Source organism: Ornithodoros turicata, chromosome 4 (assembly GCF_037126465.1).
Source record: "Ornithodoros turicata isolate Travis chromosome 4, ASM3712646v1, whole genome shotgun sequence".
NCBI lineage: Eukaryota > Metazoa > Arthropoda > Arachnida > Ixodida > Argasidae > Ornithodoros > Ornithodoros turicata.
Window position 1 is genome coordinate 44,626,044 of NC_088204.1, and position 21,997 is coordinate 44,648,040.

The window sequence follows — 21,997 nt, forward strand, 5'->3', positions numbered from 1 at the left end:
GAATTAATTAATAACCAAACAGCTTCAACATCAGGCAAATCTGGTAATCTAAAATATTCAACATCCCCTCGCAGTACTACCGCCACTCCTCCTCCACTTCTGTCTCTATCGTGTCGTAACACTGCATAGCCTGGTGGAACCCACTCGTGATCACCGATATCGGTGTTTAACCAGGTCTCGGTAATCACCAAAACATGAGGGTCAAAATTCAGCAAAATGGTTTTGATTTCCACGGTCTTATTAGTAGCACTCCTAGCGTTAACGTTAATAAGCCGGAATTTACCCAGCAAGTTATCCGAGAGTCAATCGTGCGCCGAGGTAGGACCATTGCGCGGTGCCGATACTAGGTACCTCTTGTTTAGCTGTTCGTCCCATGCATAGACCTCATTATTAGTCCTTAACTTATCATAAAAAAGTAACACCCGATCACCAGATTCTCGGTTGCTACGAGCGCTATCCCATAAATGTTTACGTATGCGTCGTACCCTGCTTGAAAAGTCTTCACCGATTGAAATGCTTGTGCCTTTTAATCTCTTGCAGCACCTCAGAATTTTTAATTTATCACGAAAATCGATTAGTTTCAAGATCACCGGGCGCGCCTTATCCGCTCTCCTACCAATTCTATGAATTCTTTCAATGTTCGTAACACCTAAGCCTCAGAATTTTCTCAAAAATTTCAGTTGCGACTTTGTGTAGCAACGATGTGTTGTCCTCAGCAGGATCTTCTGGTATTCCATAAATGACAAGGTTATTTCTTCTCTAATAATAATAGTAATAATGGTAATAATGGTAATAATGGTAATGGTAATAATTAGTACTCTGTCTCATGTGCGTAATATAGTACTTCAATGTCACGTGATACCTGTCCACCAATCCGGGGTGACCTCCACTAGTTTCGCGTGGCGGACGTCTGTTGGCGGCGCCATCGCAGAAATATCAACCTTTGAAATTCACCAATATGAAAATATGGAGAATTGAGTCGTCATGGCTTGCATTCGTCATCACAAAGCCAAGTTCTACCTTGTGGTGCATAAAAATAGCGCGGTTCAATTTCGCCTTACGGTTCCTCTGAGTACTTCGTATACCATAAAAGTGTTTGCAGATGACTGTGTTATTTACACATTGCCGATCAACTTGCCCTAAAGGAAGCATTTTCTAAACTCTCCGAGTGGTGTGTAAGGGGCAAATGGAAAATAACTTTGATAAAACGGTACCATGCCAAATTTGCCAATCCACTAACAAAAAGCAGCCGGTGGCATTCCGATATTTGGTTGGCAACACAAACACATGTATCTATAAACAGCTAAAGAAGTGAAGTATTTGTAAACTTTTTTATTATTATTCTTACGACGCAAGTTATCAAAGGCTTCTCGAACTGTTGAACTAAACGCTTCTTACATCGATCACACTAGTCAGACTAGTCCTGTAATATGCTTCGATTATCTGGGATCCTCACCGCATTAATATCTAGACCCGTGGGAATAGTGGTTCGACAACCGAAGCGAATACGGAGCGAATAGTTGCAAAATCGAACGGTTTGCCCGCATTGCCGGAGTGAGAATAAAGTGCAAACGTACAGGAAACGTACGCAGATAACAGATATATTTTAATTTGCAGCAGTATACAAGCGCAAAATCTGCCAGTATGCATTCCGAAGGTGGTGCATTCGAGGACGAAACAGACTGCTGCAACACGTCGACGGTCTCGTACCCCCTGCCCCTCTCATAAAGTGTACCATTCGATTGCCTTAGGTTGAAAATGGAATACTGCAAATTTACCCGCCAAAGCACGTCACGGTTATTAAATAACCGAATTAAATTGATAAAGATTGCAGAGCATGCCGCGACCTGTGTTGGCAACAATAAGAACGGCTACGTCGCCCTGCGGGAGTGTCCGTGATAGGGTACAGAGTATGAGAGAACTGATGTTCTGAGGGTGGAACACATAGAAGGAGGACAAATACATACAAAGCCTCAAGGTGCCTAGAAATTAACGATGATCTTTCATCAGGATACAGAGGTTACATCCCGTTTCGCCTATTCCCATTTCGCCTAATCCGGATTATCGGTTTAAAGAGGCGGGAGGGGTGACTAGCGTTAGGCAAAATGGGACTGGGACTGTCGACAAGTGGGCGTTATTTACATGCCCCGCCTCGATAGTGACGTCTGCAAGAAATGAATGAGCTCGTCCGACGACAACCTTACGTCGTCCGAAACAAGGACCCGTTACATTTGCAAACGAAGGTGCGTGCGATACCATTAATAACAAAATGAATCGATTGTTACCGAGTAAAACGTTTTCGTTGATTCATGAATGGATGGATGAATGTTTAACGTAAAAAGGGGAAAGTTTCCGTACAGACTGGTCACGTAAATGTACCTGCAACCTGCTACCACTTTGCAAAATCGCTAGCAAGGACACAAGTTTTTCGTGCGGCTCAGGGAATTGAACTTGGAATGAAAAAAAACGAGGCAGATTTTTTTTAATTTTTGCTCACTTAAAAAAATACAAATAGAAGAAAGAAAGAAAGTAAACTCCACTCGTGAAAACGGCAGAGGGAACACGAAGGCATCGCGAAAGGTGCGCCGTGACCAACCAGATGGTCGTGACATGGCCCCCTTGCACATGATCTGTGACAGACCTCATTGGTTTAGCACACAGATACGAAATACAAGAAGTAAAGTGACTTTTGACAGCACACTTGAATAGAACTAGCAAAGGCATAAAGTTGTTATGTAGAGATGCGTAATTAACTTTGACTTCCTGGAAAAAGAATAGCAAATTCCTCGCATTTACTTGTCAGGAAGTACTAAAAAAATGCATTTAACGCAATGCTATGCTTGAATAAAACCAACGAGGTTGTAAAGTCATATGAAGATGGGAAAGTGAGTTTTGGCAGCACGCCAGTGGAAACAGTGTCTCGCGGTTTCGCTGTAGATTAATTGTTTGTTCTTGCGTGGCCTTTTTCCCGGCATGGAAGATGCATTCGATTCGATTCGCAAATCGAATACTGAAATTCGTGTTCAGTTCCGAATTCGAATCGAACATATAAGTATTCGCTTCTATATTTGAAACACTCGAATATTCGCACACATGATATCTAAAATTGAGAGTTCAGCGCTTATCTGCCCGCTTTATTAATAGTGATTGTAGCGTTGACTGCCTAACCCCAGTCGTGAGGAACGGCACTCGACAAGAGGGTGCTGCTGAATGAACGCTGTTTATTGTCAATCGCTGTTTAAGTAACTCGCGATGGGGGCGTCACCCAAACACACAAGACAGGCGATATCTTATCAGTTATCACCTAGCGATAGCACGCGTACATACCATGCTACAGTGATTATCATCGAACTTCGTCTGTTACAAACATGATTGATTAGCAACTGGGTTTTGAACAATTAGATTTTCGACGCAAAATAGCTCGCCTGAAGTTGTACAATGGGCAGTTGCGCATAAATAGAGACCCGTAGGATAATGTGGGGCTAGATGAGACAGAATTTGGAATTGAACATGTAATTTTTTTTTCGTTTTTTTTTAAATAGCCATAGGCACATTCTCAGAGGTCTAGAGCTTCTGACCTGTAAATGCAGGACGGATGTAGCCACGGTCTAAAATAAACAAACAACAAGAAATTCAGAAATGCAGATAGTCTCATCTTGCCCCAACCCTCGGGGCAAGACGAGACATCGCGTGGGGCAAGATGAGACACGCCAAGGTAATGAACTATACAAATTAGTTTTTGCAATCCAAGCAGACAAAGTAAAGCCTCTCTCTCTCGCCTCGAGCGCTTCGGGCACAACCATGACGCTGGCCGCACTTCTTGGCCCTGTGCCTCGGCACCAACAATGGGCCGTCACAAGAGCTTTATTGCAATTTCTGAAGAGCACTGGTCTGGTCACCAAGCTCTGAGATGCGGGTTTTTTATTTATTTATTTTTATTAATTGCTGTTTTTTAATAGCATGCCGACCTTGGTCTGGCAGACCTTTCCCTCTAGTAAATGTATATTCCCCCCTCTCTCTCACTCAGCAGGTCTCATGTATCCGGTGGATCCAACTTTGTCTTTCACAGCTCCAGACCGTTTACCACGCTATTTTACGTCCCTTCTGCACAGACTTCGTCTCAATGTAGCCTACACTCCCCAATTGAAATACCGGATCGGATACTGTGACAGCAGTCTATGCTCCAAATGTGGCGTCGTAGCGAACATTGAGCACGTCCTAACAGAATGTGAGCTCTATGAAACGGAGAGGCGGCAACTCTGTGCTCATTTGAGTACCGCTAGCCGACAGACATTCAACCTGGCTGCAATTCTTGGCCCATGTCAGAGCCGTGGTCAGAGCCACGTGCAACACTGTCTATGTCTTCTGATGTCCTTGGAGTTCCTCTTGTCTACCGGTTTGCTCCAGACGCTGTAGAGTCCTCCTCTGTATCTCAATCACCATTGGTGTTTCTTTCATGTGTGTTTTTTTTTTTTTCTTCACGTTCCTTTTTGTGGCGTAGCGCAGCGCAGCCAGCGGAGGAGAGCTCAACAGTTGTACTTGCACATAACTTCGTAACTTAATTCTCATATTTCACATCTAATGTTTCGCGCGTAATGGGTAGTGTACTGCTCTCCAGTGGTGAATCACCCCGGGTCATAGTCACGATTTATTTGTTGTTGTTGTTGTGAAGCCGGTGGGCCCCTACACAACCCCCTTGAGCCCACCGCCCAAATGATGTGCAATAAAACCACACATAACCCGGCACTATTGCTCAACCGTCCTTTGCAAACAAGGCACCGCCAGTCTGATGTGTCGCTGGTCGCTCGCTTTTGCGCGCGTTTCTGCTTACATAAAGGGAACAACCCAGGCCGACCGATAATTTCAGGCATCAACACACCAACTGAAAACATATCCCTTCTTGTTGACCACTGCATAAAACACATTCCGTTGCTTCTTCCATCATACGTCAAGGACACCAATGATTTCCTAGTCAAAATTATATATATATATATATATATATATTTATTTATTTCCACAAACGTGGCGGAGCCAGAGACAGAAAGCTCGATCTGTCAGAGCTTGGCAAAGGCCTCTGGCACCTACAGCCGGAGCACATCAATGCAGTATACTCAACATACACAAATTAAAGCATTCAAGCAGTAGAATACATACACTAATTAGCACTCAAGCGGTAGATTACATACACGATATTCACAACCAAAACAAGTTAACAAGCTTTCAAATCACTCAAGCAATCGATAACCCAGATAAAGTAGTATCAATGTTATTCGAACTTAATATGACCGCATACCAGTAACCAATGATGTTAAAAAATAGTGATTTAAGGTGATCATTTGATGGGGGTTGAGAATTGACAAGGAAGCCGAGCTCATTCAATAATCGGGGCAGCCGGAAAGATATGCTTTCCTCACCATACGAGGTTCGATTTCTTGGACAGTGCCATACAGCATCTCGCCTGGTTCTATAGCTCTTAGTCTCTGTGCGTAGTCGCTTAACTCGTTAATTAACTCGTTAAACGACGAATTTATGGATTTTAGTAACATGACTCTCGTTACCATGGACGTTGCATCACTATCCACCAATATATCACATGACGAAGGTCTTAGCGCCGTGGAAACTTACTTCCCTTCTGAGATCCTCCAAACTTCCGCCATTATTCACCTTCTTCAACTCGTTCTCCAATATAATAACTTTACTTTTAATGACAACCATTTGGTCCAAGTGCAAGGTGCAGCTATGGGATCACGTGTATCCCCGAACTATGCAAACATTTTTATGGGACAATTTGAACAGAAAGCACTGGACTCTTTCTCGACGAAACCTCTTGTTTTTCTTAGATACATCGATGACATTTTTGTTATTTGGTCTAGCGATGAAGATTCACTGCGCTCGTTTAATTGGACTTTGGCGTTGCTTTTTACTTTGTATTGTATTGCGGGAAATATCTTAGGAAACAGGAAAACTTGCTGGAAAATCCAAGGCAATATGCACAAAAGAAATCTATGAGGAGCAAGCATAAAGACACCTAATAGTCGACTTACCAGTTTCTAAATTACATTAAATTTTAATTGCATTAAATTGTCGCGTCTTGCCTCGTGCATATCATCGGATGCATTAATTTTTCTGTTTAACACCGTATAACCAAGGGTGCCCACATTGATTTCTTATTTCTTTATTTATTTATTCATTCATTTCTGGAATAGCAAGCCGACGTCCCGTTTGGCTGACCTTTCCTCCCTTTTTTTTCTTTCCTTTTCGTCTAATAAATATATCCCACCCCACATTCTGCATATATCTCGATGAATGAATACAGAAATCTTTCTTTCCTTTTCGTCTAATAAATATATCCCCCCGCCCCCACATTCTGCCTATATCTCTATGAGTGAATAAAGAAATTTTCTTTCCGTTTCGTCTAATAAATATATCCCCCCTATTCTGCATATATCTCGATGAATGAATAAAGTAATTTTCTTTCCTTTTCGTCTAATAAATATATCGCCCCGCCCCCACATTCTGCCTATATCTCTATGAGTGAATAAAGAAATTTTCTTTCCGTTTCGTCTAATAAATATATCCCCCCTATTCTGCATATATCTCGATGAATGAATAAAGTAATTTTCTTTCCTTTTCGTCTAATAAATATATCCCCCCTATTCTGCATATATCTCGATGAATGAATAAAGTAATTTTCTTTCCTTTTCGTCTAATAAATATACCGCCCCCCACACATTCTGCATATATCTCCATGAATGAATAAAGATATTTTCCTTTTTGTCTAATAAACATATCCCCCCACATTCTGCATCTATATTCTCTATGAGTGAATAAAGGATTTTTTTTCTTTTCGTCTAATACATATATATCCCCCCCCCTATTCTGCATATATCTCGATGAATGAATAAAGAAATTTTCTTTCCTTTTCGTCTAATAAATATACCCCCCACACACATTCTGCATATATCTCCATGAATGAATAAACCAATTTTCCTTTTCGTCTAATAAATATATCCCCCCACATTCTGCATCTATATTCTCTATGAGTGAATAAAGGATTTTTTTTCTTTTCGTCTAATAAATATACCCCCCCCCCCACATTCTGCATATATCTCGATGAATGAATACAGAAATCTTTCTTTCCTTTTCGTCTAATAAATATATCCCCCCACCCCCACATTCTGCCTATATCTCTATGAGTGAATAAAGAAATTTTCTTTCCATTTCGTCTAATAAATATATCCCCCCTATTCTGCATATATCTCGATGAATGAATAAAGAAATTTTCTTTCCTTTTCGTCTAATAAATATACCCCCCCCTATTCTGCATATATCTCGATGAATGAATAAAGAAATTTTCTTTCCTTTTCGTCTAATAAATATACCCCCCCTATTCTGCATATATCTCGATGAATGAATAAAGAAATTTTCTTTCCTTTTCGTCTAATAAATATACCCCCCCCTATTCTGCATATATCTCCATGAATGAATAAAGAAATTTTCATTTTTGTCTAATAAACATATCCCCCCACATTCTGCATCTATATTCTCTATGAGTGAATAAAGGATTTTTTTTTCTTTTCGTCTAATAAATATATATCCCCCCTATTCTGCATATATCTCGATGAATGAATAAAGAAATTTTCTTTCCTTTTCGTCTAATAATATACCCCCCCACACACACACACACATTCTGCATATATCTCCATGAATGAATAAACCAATTTTCCTTTTCGTCTAATAAATATATCCCCCCACATTCTGCATCTATATTCTCTATGAGTGAATAAAGGATTTTTTTTTCTTTTCGTCTAATAAATATACCCCCCCCCCACATTCTGCATATATCTCGATGAATGAATACAGAAATCTTTCTTTCCTTTTCGTCTAATAAATATATCCCCCCACCCCCACATTCTGCCTATATCTCTATGAGTGAATAAAGAAATTTTCTTTCCATTTCGTCTAATAAATATATCCCCCCTATTCTGCATATATCTCGATGAATGAATAAAGAAATTTTCTTTCCTTTTCGTCTAATAAATATACCCCCCTATTCTGCATATATCTCGATGAATGAATAAAGAAATTTTCTTTCATTTTCGTCTAATAAATATACCCCCCTATTCTGCATATATCTCGATGAATGAATAAAGAAATTTTCTTTCCTTTTCGTCTAATAAATATACCCCCCCCCCATTCTGCATATATCTCCATGAATGAATAAAGAAATTTTCATTTTTGTCTAATAAACATATCCCCCCACATTCTGCATCTATATTCTCTATGAGTGAATAAAGGATTTTTTTTTCTTTTCGTCTAATAAATATATATCTCCCCCCCCCTATTCTGCATATATCTCGATGAATGAATAAAGAAATTTTCTTTCCTTTTCGTCTAATAAATATACCCCCCCACACACACACACATTCTGCATATATCTCCATGAATGAATAAACCAATTTTCCTTTTCGTCTAATAAATATATCCCCCCACATTCTGCATCTATATTCTCTATGAGTGAATAAAGGATTTTTTTTTCTTTTCGTCTAATAAATATACCCCCCACACACATTCTGCATATATCTCCATGAGTGAATAAAGGATTTTTTTTCTTTTCGTCTAATAAATATACCCCCCCCCCACATTCTGCATATATCTCGATGAATGAATACAGAAATCTTTCTTTCCTTTTCGTCTAATAAATATATCCCCCCGCCCCCACATTCTGCCTATATCTCTATGAGTGAATAAAGAAATTTTCTTTCCGTTTCGTCTAATAAATATATCCCCCCTATTCTGCATATATCTCGATGAATGAATAAAGAAATTTTCTTTCCTTTTCGTCTAATAAATATACCGCCCCCCACACATTCTGCATATATCTCCATGAATGAATAAAGATATTTTCCTTTTTGTCTAATAAACATATCCCCCCACATTCTGCATCTATATTCTCTATGAGTGAATAAAGGATTTTTTTTCTTTTCGTCTAATAAATATATATCCCCCCTATTCTGCATATATCTCGATGAATGAATAAAGAAATTTTCTTTCCTTTTCGTCTAATAAATATACCCCCCACACACATTCTGCATATATCTCCATGAATGAATAAAGATATTTTCCTTTTCGTCTAATAAATATATCCCCCCACATTCTGCATCTATATTCTCTATGAGTGAATAAAGGATTTTTCTTTCTTTTCGTCTAATAAATATACCCCCCCCCCACATTCTGCATATATCTCGATGAATGAATACAGAAATCTTTCCTTTTCGTCTAATAAATATATCCCCCACCCCCACATTCTGCCTATATCTCGATGAATGAATACAGAAATCTTTCTTTCCTTTTCGTCTAATAAATATATCCCCCCACATTCTGCATCTATATTCTCTATGAGTGAATAAAGGATTTTTTTTTCTTTTCGTCTAATAAATATACCCCCCCCCCACATTCTGCATATATCTCGATGAATGAATACAGAAATCTTTCTTTCCTTTTCGTCTAATAAATATATCCCCCCACCCCCACATTCTGCCTATATCTCGATGAATGAATACAGAAATCTTTCTTTCCTTTTCGTCTAATAAATATATCCCCCCACATTCTGCATCTATATTCTCTATGAGTGAATAAAGGATTTTTTTTTATTTTCGTCCAATAAATATACCCCCCCCCCACATTCTGCATATATCTCGATGAATGAATACAGAAATCTTTCTTTCCTTTTCGTCTAATAAATATATCCCCCCACCCCCACATTCTGCCTATATCTCTATGAGTGAATAAAGAAATTTTCTTTCCATTTCGTCTAATAAATATATACCCCCCTATTCTGCATATATCTCGATGAATGAATAAAGAAATTTTCTTTCATTTTCGTCTAATAAATATACCCCCCTATTCTGCATATATCTCGATGAATGAATAAAGAAATTTTCTTTCCTTTTCGTCTAATAAATATACCCCCCCCCATTCTGCATATATCTCCATGAATGAATAAAGAAATTTTCATTTTTGTCTAATAAACATATCCCCCCACATTCTGCATCTACATTCTCTATGAGTGAATAAAGGATTTTTTTTTCTTTTCGTCTAATAAATATATATCTCCCCCCCCCCCTATTCTGCATATATCTCGATGAATGAATAAAGAAATTTTCTTTCCTTTTCGTCTAATAAATATACCCCCCCCACACACACACATTCTGCATATATCTCCATGAATGAATAAACCAATTTTCCTTTTCGTCTAATAAATATATCCCCCCACATTCTGCATCTATATTCTCTATGAGTGAATAAAGGATTTTTTTTCTTTTCGTCTAATAAATATACCCCCCCCCACATTCTGCATATATCTCGATGAATGAATACAGAAATCTTTCTTTCCTTTTCGTCTAATAAATATATCCCCCCGCCCCCACATTCTGCCTATATCTCTATGAGTGAATAAAGAAATTTTCTTTCCGTTTCGTCTAATAAATATATCCCCCCTATTCTGCATATATCTCGATGAATGAATAAAGAAATTTTCTTTCCTTTTCGTCTAATAAATATACCGCCCCCCACACATTCTGCATATATCTCCATGAATGAATAAAGATATTTTCCTTTTTGTCTAATAAACATATCCCCCCACATTCTGCATCTATATTCTCTATGAGTGAATAAATGATTTTTTTTTCTTTTCGTCTAATAAATATATATCCCCCCCTATTCTGCATATATCTCGATGAATGAATAAAGAAATTTTCTTTCCTTTTCGTCTAATAAATATACCCCCCACACACATTCTGCATATATCTCCATGAATGAATAAAGAAATTTTCCTTTTCGTCTAATAAATATATCCCCCCACATTCTGCATCTATATTCTCTATGAGTGAATAAAGGATTTTTTTTCTTTTCGTCTAATAAATATACCCCCCCCACATTCTGCATATATCTCGATGAATGAATACAGAAATCTTTCTTTCCTTTTCGTCTAATAAATATATCCCCCCACCCCCACATTCTGCCTATATCTCTATGAGTGAATAAAGAAATTTTCTTTCCATTTCGTCTAATAAATATATCCCCCCTATTCTGCATATATCTCGATGAATGAATAAAGGAATTTTCTTTCCTTTTCGTCTAGTAAATATACCCCCTATTCTGCATATATCTCGATGAATGAATAAAGAAATTTTCTTTCCTTTTCGTCTAATAAATATACCCCCCCTATTCTGCATATATCTCGATGAATGAATAAAGCAATTTTCTTTCCTTTTCGTCTAATAAATATACCCCCCTTTATTCTGCATATATCTCCATGAATGAATAAAGAAATTTTCATTTTTGTCTAATAAACATATCCCCCCACATTCTGCATCTATATTCTCTATGAGTGAATAAAGGATTTTTTTTTCTTTTCGTCTAATAAATATATATCCCCCCCTATTCTGCATATATCTCGATGAATGAATAAAGAAATTTTCTTTCCTTTTCGTCTAATAAATATACCCCCCTATTCTGCATATATCTCGATGAATGAATAAAGAAATTTTCTTTCCTTTTCGTCTAATAAATATACCGCCCCCCCTATTCTGCATATATCTCTATGAGTGAATAAAGATATTTTCTTTCCATTTCGTCTAATAAATATATCCCCCCCTATTCTGCATATATCTCGATGAATGAATAAAGAAATTTTCTTTCCTTTTCGTCTAATAAATATACCCCCCTATTCTGCATATATCTCGATGAATGAATAAAGAAATTTTCTTTCATTTTCGTCTAATAAATATACCGCCCCCCTATTCTGCATATATCTCTATGAGTGAATAAAGATATTTTCTTTCCATTTCGTCTAATAAATATATCCCCCCCTATTCTGCATATATCTCGATGAATGAATAAAGAAATTTTCTTTCCTTTTCGTCTAATAAATATACCCCCCCCCTATTCTGCATATATCTCGATGAATGAATAAAGAAATTTTCTTTCCTTTTCGTCTAATAAATATACCCCCCTATTCTGCATATATCTCGATGAATGAATAAAGAAATTTTCTTTCATTTTCGTCTAATAAATATACCCCCCCTATTCTGCATATATCTCGATGAATGAATAAAGAAATTTTCTTTCCTTTTCGTCTAATAAATATACCCCCCTATTCTGCATATATCTCGATGAATGAATAAAGAAATTTTCTTTCATTTTCGTCTAATAAATATACCCCCCTATTCTGCATATATCTCGATGAATGAATAAAGAAATTTTCTTTCATTTTCGTCTAATAAATATACCCCCCCTATTCTGCATATATCTCGATGAATGAATAAAGAAATTTTCTTTCATTTTCGTCTAATAAATATACCCCCCCCTATTCTGCATATATCTCGATGAATGAATAAAGAAATTTTCTTTCCTTTTCGTCTAATAAATATACCCCCCTATTCTGCATATATCTCGATGAATGAATAAAGAAATTTTCTTTCATTTTCGTCTAATAAATATACCCCCCCCTATTCTGCATATATCTCGATGAATGAATAAAGATATTTTCTTTCCATTTCGTCTAATAAATATATCCCCCCCTATTCTGCATATATCTCGATGAATGAATAAAGATATTTTCTTTCCTTTTCGTCTAATAAATATACCCCCCCCTATTCTGCATATATCTCGATGAATGAATAAAGAAATTTTCTTTCCTTTTCGTCTAATAAATATACCCCCCTATTCTGCATATATCTCGATGAATGGATAAAGAAATTTTCTTTCATTTTCGTCTAATAAATATACCGCCCCCCCCTATTCTGCATATATCTCTATGAGTGAATAAAGATATTTTCTTTCCATTTCGTCTAATAAATATATCCCCCCCTATTCTGCATATATCTCGATGAATGAATAAAGAAATTTTCTTTCCTTTTCGTCTAATAAATATACCCCCCTATTCTGCATATATCTCGATGAATGAATAAAGAAATTTTCTTTCATTTTCGTCTAATAAATATACCGCCCCCCCTATTCTGCATATATCTCTATGAGTGAATAAAGATATTTTCTTTCCATTTCGTCTAATAAATATATCCCCCCCTATTCTGCATATATCTCGATGAATGAATAAAGAAATTTTCTTTCATTTTCGTCTAATAAATATACCGCCCCCCCTATTCTGCATATATCTCTATGAGTGAATAAAGAAATTTTCTTTCCATTTCGTCTAATAAATATATCCCCCCCTATTCTGCATATATCTCGATGAATGAATAAAGAAATTTTCTTTCCATTTCGTCTAATAAATATATCCCCCCCTATTCTGCATATATCTCTATGAGTGAATAAAGAAATTTTCTTTCCATTTCGTCTAATAAATATATCCCCCCCTATTCTGCATATATCTCGATGAATGAATAAAGAAATAGGATGTGAACTTACATTGACAGAATAAACCTGCGAAACGCTGCTGCACAGAGAATAAGAAAGAGGACAACAGAAAATCGCGCCTTTTTGGTGGGTCTTTTAATTCCAGACAGAAGTAGCCGATATTTTTTTCTTTTCAACGCATACACGAATCCGGACAATTCTTACGTGCAATAAAGCGGACATGCAGAGCCACCTATAAGTAAAGTTTGAACTGCATGTAGCAACGCGTCTCTGAGACAGGCGGCGTCGAGCAAAAATGTCGCGCCTTGCCCCCATGTCTCATCTTGCCCCACCTTAACCTATCTTTTGCCTCCTCCCCTACACTGTGTTAGGCTAAATCATGAGAACCGGATTACACCATTCAGGTCACGTGTTCAGTGTGCGGTAATTCACTACGTGAACCGGTGATTTTGGCCCTTGGCCGATAGTTATCGCGAAGGTGGGGGTGGTTCTCTTTTATATTTTTTTTTTCACCTTTGGGGGGGGGGGGGGTCTGTTTATGGGAGTTTCCAAATTTGTCGTGTGGCGAATTCAACCTCTCTCAAGTATTTTTCTTCATCAACATCAACATCAACAACGTGTTGATATATTTCAGTGTTTCTTTATCGCATCACCATCACCATATTTCAGTATTCTTTTTTCCGCGTACCATATAGAGGAGTAGAATTCATTGTCTCCCGACTGTGTATTATCACCGAACCTCAGTGTATTTGAGCGGCCTCGTCCCACGTGCCACGTAGAGGTTGGCGTGCCACACATACTCCTTGCCTGCCAGCGGTACGAAGATCACCGGTCGAGTCTCCGGCGCCGCCTTTCTCATTTGGGCTACCGAGAGCTTTCCCTCGCGGTGCTACTTGGCATTACTCAGCACTCTGAAGTCACGTCTGCGCTGACACGATTCCTTCGGGAATCTAAACTCCTGGGCATTTTCTGATACGTCCTATGCGCAACGATTAGTGAAGGAGTTGTTTATTCTGTATTGTTTCATAATTTTCTGTGTCTCAGCTGCTTGTATCTCCTTTTGTTTGGTTGATAGCTTTTGGGAATAGCAAGCCTACACCGTGGCTAACCTTTCCCTTCTCTTTTTTGTTGCTTTGCATTAAGCATATCCCCTGCCCCCTCTCCTGCTTGGACGGCAACCCCGCCTTCAGTATTCGCAAATAAATAAAGAGCTTCGATATGAGCTGTAAAGAGAAGAAGAAAAAAAAGCAGCCTTGCTCTGGTGGAAGAAAAAGTAAAATGAAGAGAGTGGCGCCCCTGGTGGGCACAGCGACCCCAGATTTGCCACAGCATTCATGGCCACAGTAAATTCACCAACGTGGTCGTCTCTAAAGGACAGCACCAAAGCCTGCAGGACTTCGAGATTTTTTATCTACTGTCCAGTTGGGCCAAGGCTTCCTGGGGACTCCCAGAAAAAGTGTGTCCAGGTCCTAATGCTTCCATTCCCTGCAAATAAAATCGGATAATTAGCGGGGGCTGGGGAGTCGAACATGCCCCAAAAAGCAGTCGATGTAGGTTGTGGGAGCATCACCTCTCATCCTTCAACCAAAGGAGTGAAAAACAAAAAGAAACAAAAAACAAACAAAAAAGAACTGTCGAACAATACGCAGAGGGTCATGCATGCTGCTATCTGATGTTATTCTTTTTATTGCTTTCTTTTTTCTGACGTCGCATTTCCTTCGCTGAGGGTCTGGATCACAAAAGAAAAAAAGACACCTTAGCTACGCTATTACCCTCTATGTGTGTGGTTTTTTGGCTCTGTGGTATTATTTCTTGACCAGCGTATTCAAGCGTGCATGCTTATACAACCATGACCATCATGCAAGCTGCAAAGCATTCCATGTGACTTTGCAAGTTGTTCCATCGAGGGGTAGGGGGATATACTTATTAAAAGAAATTACCTCACCAATAAGTGATCAAACGGATTTTAGCGGTGTCGCTATAGGTATTAGTAGGAACAATAAAGAGTTTTCTGTTGCAATCTCTAACTTGGTAATGTGTTTACCAATGAAAAAGGAACGATGAAAGGTAAATGAAGCAAAAATTACAGTAGACGGTTGCATGAACATCTGTCGTCAGCCGCTTACATAGCGTAAAGGCTGCAACTACATGTTCAAAAATTATTCTACGCAGCTGAAAAGGGAAGCTACTTAGTATTTCCCTGTCCCATAAATACACCCTCCTGTCCGTCACAGATGAAAGAGATGAGCGCAGCGGGTCATCCAGCGAAAAGAAAGTTGAGCCTCAAAAGCGAAAAAAAAAAAGGAAAAAAGAAAATTCCGTTCGAGACGTCCCCCAAACATCTCTTGGTTTTCCCGCGGAGAGATTTTTCTCTCGCACAGTTTGTTTTCCCCGAAAGCCATTGGAGGAGACGGTGGACGTCATTTACAACTGAGAGAGGGTAGGAAAGGAGGAACCCTCGTGTTCTTCTCAGACAGACAGATCTCGGAAGGCCACTGGAAGGGAAAGGTTAAGGCCAGAGAGCTCTTTGTTGTCCGTGTTTTCCCGTCGCTGTTACCGGATAGAAAGTATGTGATCGTGGTGTACTTGCAATGCGCTCTGGATATCGCCTTGACTACGTCAAACCAAGAGAGGTGAGTTTAGATTTCTGGATTTCCTGCCACTTGAGCAACGTTTCTTCCAGAGGTATGTAAGGTGTGTCTGCGTAAAGAAGGGAGGGGGAACTTTATTCTATGGCCATATTTCCGTTAGGCAGCTGAGAAAGGTTCAGTAGTAATGTGTGCAATTAGAAAACTTGACGGGTCTGGAAAACATTACCCTCGACGGGTTCCGCATATTTGTACATGGCCGACTGTGCTCGAAAGGGTTCAGATAAAGTGGAATCTGCCATGCGTCACAGATAACGGCACTGATGGAGCCAGGCCCAAGAACGCGTCCATCCATACTATGAGTCATCACCCTTGCTCCTGACCCCGACATGTTCCAACTCGTTCCACACCAACGGCTCTTCTGCCTAGCTAATATTTTCCGCGAGCGATTCGTGCATGATAGTCGATGGCTCTGTTATTCTCCTCACAAAATTGTAATGTGAAATGATTTAGAGGCCACTCTTCCTCTGTAGCCGCGTGCTCAGTAGGTAGGACTTATGTCCAGACGTTTTTGTCGCACTGGGTATGCGAAGACAGTAGCATTCTTTATCTTCCTTTATGGTGACTATACTTTGAAACAGTTGAGGATATACTCAGGTGACTACTGTTGAGGATATACTCAGCGGGAGCAAAAAAATTTGATCGCGCGGGATTCCTGCCACTTGTAGGAAGAGGCCATCGACTGGCCCACTTTTGCATAGTCTAGTGACCAACGGTCGTTCTCCACTGCATTCCGATGACCCGCTCGTTATAGTAATAGTACCCTCCCTGATGCTCGATGATGTGACTGCCCATTGAAAGCAATTCGTGTGGAACATCGTCTTGTAAGACTTCCGGGCGACGGACGCGACGCCGTCATGGGAAACAGGTTTTTGGACAGACAGTTGGTACGACGTCCTTGATTATGTGGAGGGTGTTATGAGAAAACATCGAAAGCACGTCTTCTCTGAACGTGCAAAGCGAGGGCCGTTTTCTGTCTAATACCTTCACGTATTGTGAACGACATCTTACTGAGAGTCTGCGGAACATGTACTACGTGGATTTGAAGCCCATTCAGATGAGAGATGAAACCCGAGAGGCGAAATTTCATATTCCAATGCTTCTTACAGAAAGGCACCTTTTTTCGGCTGTGCGGTATACGCAGTATTAAACAAATGTTAGATGTTGCGAATGTGGGGATGCAAGAAACGTCAGAGAGGCTGATAAGTCGCTGTGCAGTTAGACACAGATGGGAAGTATCGAGTTTTGTACATCCGGAAACAATCATATAATTAACCGCACGACCCCTGCATTCACATGATGTCACTGGCAGATGAGGTCCTGATCGTCCACACCTTCACCCAGTGTCGTCACTACAGTATGCGTCACACGGTGCGGGAGCTCTTTGCATCACCCCCAACTCAATAGAGAGTTTTAGTACATCGTACGCTATCGCCCTTGTGTACGTAAGGGATAGCGTTGGTGGTCCTGCGCACTGCGCGAAGCTCTTTCTGCTATGGGCGTGCGCAGAACCATCCACGCAACCCTTACGTACGCAAACGCGATAGCGTACTAAATGCACCAAAACTCTCTATTAGTGGATCCCTTTCCATATCGTGCCATACACACAATAAAAAATCAAGTGGTCGCACAAAGCTCCCCGTGTTTTTTTTTTTTTTTTTCTTTTTGGGCATCGTGCTGCAGAGAAAGAGAGGCTATTGGTCATCTCGAAAGCGTTGATTGCTGGGCTGGGCTAGTTGGTCCATGACTTCACTGAATCTACGCGCGGTTAGGACGAGATACGAGGGAGACACAACGACAGGACAGGCGCAACAAAAACTATTTGTCATCCCCTTCTGTCGGGTCACCCGGTGCTAGTGACGCCACTGTCTTCAGCCACATCGCATTCCATTTTCATTTCATGTTTCCAAGTTCCTGTACTGTGTGAATATTATTTGTACTGTGTCCCAATAGTTTCCATGTTTTCAGTGTTAATACACTCCCCCATAACATATGGGCCATTCCAGCCGAAACCAGCCAGAGGTGTAGCTCAACCCTTACATTTCTCCGAAAAGATCGTGTGTATTCCTTTAGGGGTGTGTATATAGGACATAAACTTCTTTTATTACATATATATATATATTTTTCTTGAACACTGGGGGGCTCCTCGAACTTTGTCCAAACATGAAAAGTGTTGCACGTTCCGCTCGTCCTTCTGATATATACAGACATTTCTGCCCTTTCTTTGTCTGGTGTTATGTTTATCTAATAGGGCATATGGAATGAGAACAAATCTGTTGACGTGGTGAGTGCAAGAACAGAGCTCGTTTTGGGCAAAGTTTACGATTAATTTTCGGCATGTTAGCATTCTCGCAGGAGCCCGAAATTATTTATGCTCATAAACTACTGTATGGAGATTAGCTTCACATAAAAATACGAAGCTGGTCTGTATTCATTGTTAACTAAGCGACCGCGAATTTAGACAGTTCGTACAAAACGACACTTTTCGGATAATATTTTCACATACCTGAGGTCCTCTAGGAAGTGAAAGAAATTGTGCCATTTGTAGAACAGATCTTCTCTTATAACATATTGGGTAACATATACAGGTATTTCTGCATAAACAAACTAAAAAAAATATTCGTGTGACCATATTCCGCTGCACCTCTTAGTCGAGGATCGTCTAGGAGGTAAAAAGTGATACCTTTGTGACCCTCTCCTTTTCCATTTTGCAAATGTAATGTAAAAAGAAAGTGCCTTTATGGAAGACACCCTCTCTCATAACATTTTGAAAGTCTACATTAATTTTTTCTTAGACGAGAAAAAAATCGCAAGCGCATTCATATCGCGTCTGTAAAGTATCATTATCACACTTAGAAGGAAGTTCGCCTTCCACTGTTGTGTGTTGTCCAAATTCTACCGAGAGTATTCACAGCCGCTTCTTCGTAACAGCTCCGTGCCTCCGTCGTCGTTTCTGGTTGCCTGACTCATGAGTCATGACACTGTTACGGTACACACCATTCGCCACTTGTTCATTGAACAATCTCTTACTTTTCTTTTCGTCCCCTTTTCTCCTCCTTTCTTCCCCTTTTCTATTCTTATTTTTCTTTTCGTCTCCTTTTCTTTCCTTCCCCTTGCCTTGCCTTTTTTGTTTGGAATAGCAAGCCGACCTTCGTCTGGCTGACCTTTCCTTTCTTTTTCTTAATAAACATATTCCCCCCCCCCCCCTCTGAGAAATGTTCTACTTCTCTGATGGCGCTGGCGACGCAATAGAAAAACAGAAAATACGATTGCTAACGTTTGCTTCCGCAATATTAGCGAGTTTTAGGTCACACAATGATGACTATACGACAAAAGGAGCTGTGAAATCCTATCTCAGGACTGTGATGTCAACCACTTCAAAGAAAGAGAGTGATTGGCTTATCGCGTTTTTGGAACCTTATCGTCAAGTCTCTCGATATACTAAAATTAGATCAACAAAACTGCGTCGCAAATTAAGGCCAACGTTGTCCTTTTAACTTGATACACCAGCTTGGAGATAAGTGCGTGGGAATTGTTGGAGAGTTTAGTGCATCGCACGCTGTCGCCTTTGCGTACGTAAGGGATAGCGTGGTGGTTCTGCGCAGTGCGCAAAGCTGTTTATGTTATGTGTGTGCGCAGAACCATCAACGTTATCGCCTTAGCGCACGTAAGGGATAGCGTACGTGCACTAAAACTTTCTGTTTACAGCTACCGTTACCCACGCGCTATGCACATTCCTGTCATACGTCGGATTGCGGACCCGAGTGCAGGAGCAGCTTGTGTACTGTAGGGGACCGGGTTGTCTAAAATGAGCACTCCATGATGTATTCCATCTCAAATGTCCAGGTGTCGCATGACTTTCTTTTGAGTGAAAAACACGTGCAGCACATGGTCCACCTTCAAATACAATATTCGCACAACACTTTCAAGCGCAACCGAGCTAATATGGGCCGTCGAACTACTGACAGAGGATTTTAGCTAACCGTGTCCCCAACAGTACGTGATTGTTTTGCGCTTAGCGTCTAATATTTGCTGCCATACATGGGATTTCTAAACGACGTCGTAACAAAAACAAAACCCATGGATAGTACACACAATTTCTAGTATAGATGTATCATGACGTTCCATGATATGCGTGTATACAACAACAACAACATAGATGAATGGATGATGATGATGATGATGTGGGATGTTTCCCTGCGTTGAGTGCAGGACCCTACCCCATTCCGAAAAGGTTCACGTGAAAGCATGACGAGGGAAGGAAATCCCTAAGGAGGCCGGTGGCCCTCAGAAAGGCAAGAAAAGCGCCATGTGCAGAAAAAGCGATCTCTGTCTATTTTTACGACATCTGATAATCTCTCTCTCTCATAGTTAATTTCCAAGTTGGAACATTTCTATTTTCTGTTTATTCAACCACAGTCAGTGTAGATTGCAGATGGTGCACCAATTGACATGCGGACCAAAATTTGTCTTAGTATAGTGTTTTAGTGCATCCAACGCTATATCCTTTGCGTACGTAAGCGATAGCGTTGGTGGCTCTGCGCATGCGCAAAACAAGAAGGGAGCTCCGCGGATTGCGCACAACCACCACGCTATTCCTTACGCACGCCAAGGCGATAGCGTACGATGCACTAAAACTCACTAATACCAGGAAAAACATTTTATGATTTCTTATAATGAGCGAAATAATGCGCTGAAACTTTCTGTTGTACAGTGCACAGAGAGTGGAGAAGCATTGGTAATCAGTTCAAAAGCATAGTCGGCCCTTAGAATGTTATTTTGTGTCTTTACAAGAGCACCACAGACTGCAATGATTTGTTCATGTGTGGCAGGGTGACTGCAATCCTTGTTCACGAATGTACGATAACAGTAATTCGTGCCAGACTTATGCTTCCGAAGAACTATAGGTTCTACAGCTTTGTAATTGACCTTAAAAATATACGAGTGTATTTATGAGACACGCTGTAGTGTTCGAATATTGCTTTAAGACATTGTAGGACGAAAACGTGCCAAGGTAACAACGGGAGAAAGAACGCTATGTGTGCTGTAGGAATCATTTTAGTGCAAGTGAGAAAGCGGAGCAATGACCTGCTCGATCGGCCACGAGGGAGACTTCTCTGTCCTACTAAAATGTACATTTGGGTCGCCCGCACTTCGTGGAATGTCCCAAAAATTCCTTCGTAGCTCCTGTGGTCGTGGTTCCAGTTCAGTGATTTCCCTCGCAAGGAGTAAGAGAGTCGCAGCTGCACTTTCCCGCGAGGTTAAAAAGGAAGGTAAAACTGCGCCTGTACTAATATAACGGAAAAAGTCTGCAGTATTTCATAAATGACTGGCGCGGTTTATTTTCCAAAGCGCACACGAGACGTGCCATTTGTTTTTGTCCCGAAAGGAGCCCTTCTGTTGAACCAAAGGCACAGTCGACAGCCCCGCTTCTTGTTTTATCATTTGCCATACACGTATTACATAGTAGGTCGTAGGGATGGGAAATCGCTGCTATGGGTGTGCGGCATCCGGTATACGGAAGTGTGGAAAGCAAGACCTTGAAAACCGCCGGTTCACGCGTTCTGCCGCTCGCTGGATCCCGGCTAGTAACTGTTACGTCGTCTTCCGCGTACCGCTCTGGAATGTTTCCACACATATTATTTCACGAGGAACATGCGGTAGTTTTTTGTTTTTTTTTTAATAGAAACTTACGCACGAGAACGTCTCCCTCGTGGCCAACTTGACGAATATGCCGAGAGTACTGCGTATTTCAGTGCTGAATAAGTATATTTATTTATTTATTTATCTGAATATACATACTACAGGACCCTTTCGGGACCCAAGTAGGAGTGGACAGAAACTAAACCTAGAGAGGCAGATGTACATGAACACCTACCACAAACTGCTTTATATTACCTAGAGAAGAAACAGTATAGGGAAGCGTGTTCCATACTCGTATAGTATGCGGAGAAAATGAGTATATTTAA

The 21,997-nt window shown here is 40.1% G+C and overlaps 1 protein-coding gene across 2 annotated transcripts in view; it reads left to right on the top strand.

Moving 5' to 3' along the window:
* Window positions 1-15,844: 15,844 nt before the first annotated feature.
* LOC135391469 (uncharacterized) overlaps window positions 15,845-21,997 on the top strand; it is a 36,741-nt gene continuing 30,588 nt past the window's right edge. For both annotated transcript variants that reach the window (XM_064621732.1, XM_064621731.1), the window contains exon 1: window positions 15,845-16,013. The gene's annotated coding sequence lies outside the window, so the exon portion shown is untranslated. The remainder of the gene's footprint in view (window positions 16,014-21,997) is intronic.